Source organism: Orycteropus afer, unplaced genomic scaffold, assembly GCF_000298275.1.
Source record: "Orycteropus afer afer isolate SDZICR_OR568_19922 unplaced genomic scaffold, OryAfe1.0 scaffold00799, whole genome shotgun sequence".
Lineage (NCBI taxonomy): Eukaryota > Metazoa > Chordata > Mammalia > Tubulidentata > Orycteropodidae > Orycteropus > Orycteropus afer.
In genome coordinates this window covers 49,968-50,606 of record NW_006922386.1, presented here as the reverse complement: position 1 = coordinate 50,606, position 639 = coordinate 49,968, and positions in this window count along the sequence as shown.

Here is a 639-nt window from a genome sequence, read left to right as displayed (position 1 = left end):
CATTCTATCCAGGATCTCCTACAGAGATCCCCCTCTGTGTGATTGATAGTGGTGGCCAGGCAACATCTAGTTCTTCTGGTCTCATAGTCATATAGACTGAGGATTGCACAGTGTACAAGTCACTTGGACTAATTGTTCCATTCGTCTTTGGTCTTCTTCATTATTCTTTGCTCTGGATGAGGAGAGACCCATCGTGGCATCTAGATGGCTGATTGAAAGCTTTAAGATCCCAGTCACATCTGCCAAAGTAGGATGTGGAACAATGCTTTTGTGTAGTATATTATACCAATTGAGCTTGATGTCCCCTGCAACTATGGTTCCAAGCCCACAGGTTCAACTACTCGCTCCCTCTGGGTAGCTTGCTGTGCCTAAGAAGTGACTATAACGTTCCTCCTTGTCAGCTCTACTACATATCTGAGAATTCTTACAGAATACACAAATACACTTGTAGAAACATTGTCTGCCAACCCTATACATGGTACTGGGCTCACTCCCCCTTCCTCAGACATACCTAACAGTTCAACCTGTCTACCCATCTATCCACCCATACAACCATGTTTGCATTCACTGACAACACAGTACTGTATGTAAAAAAGGGTTCATCTTTGTTGTCTGTACCTCCCATGCACCTCTCTATGT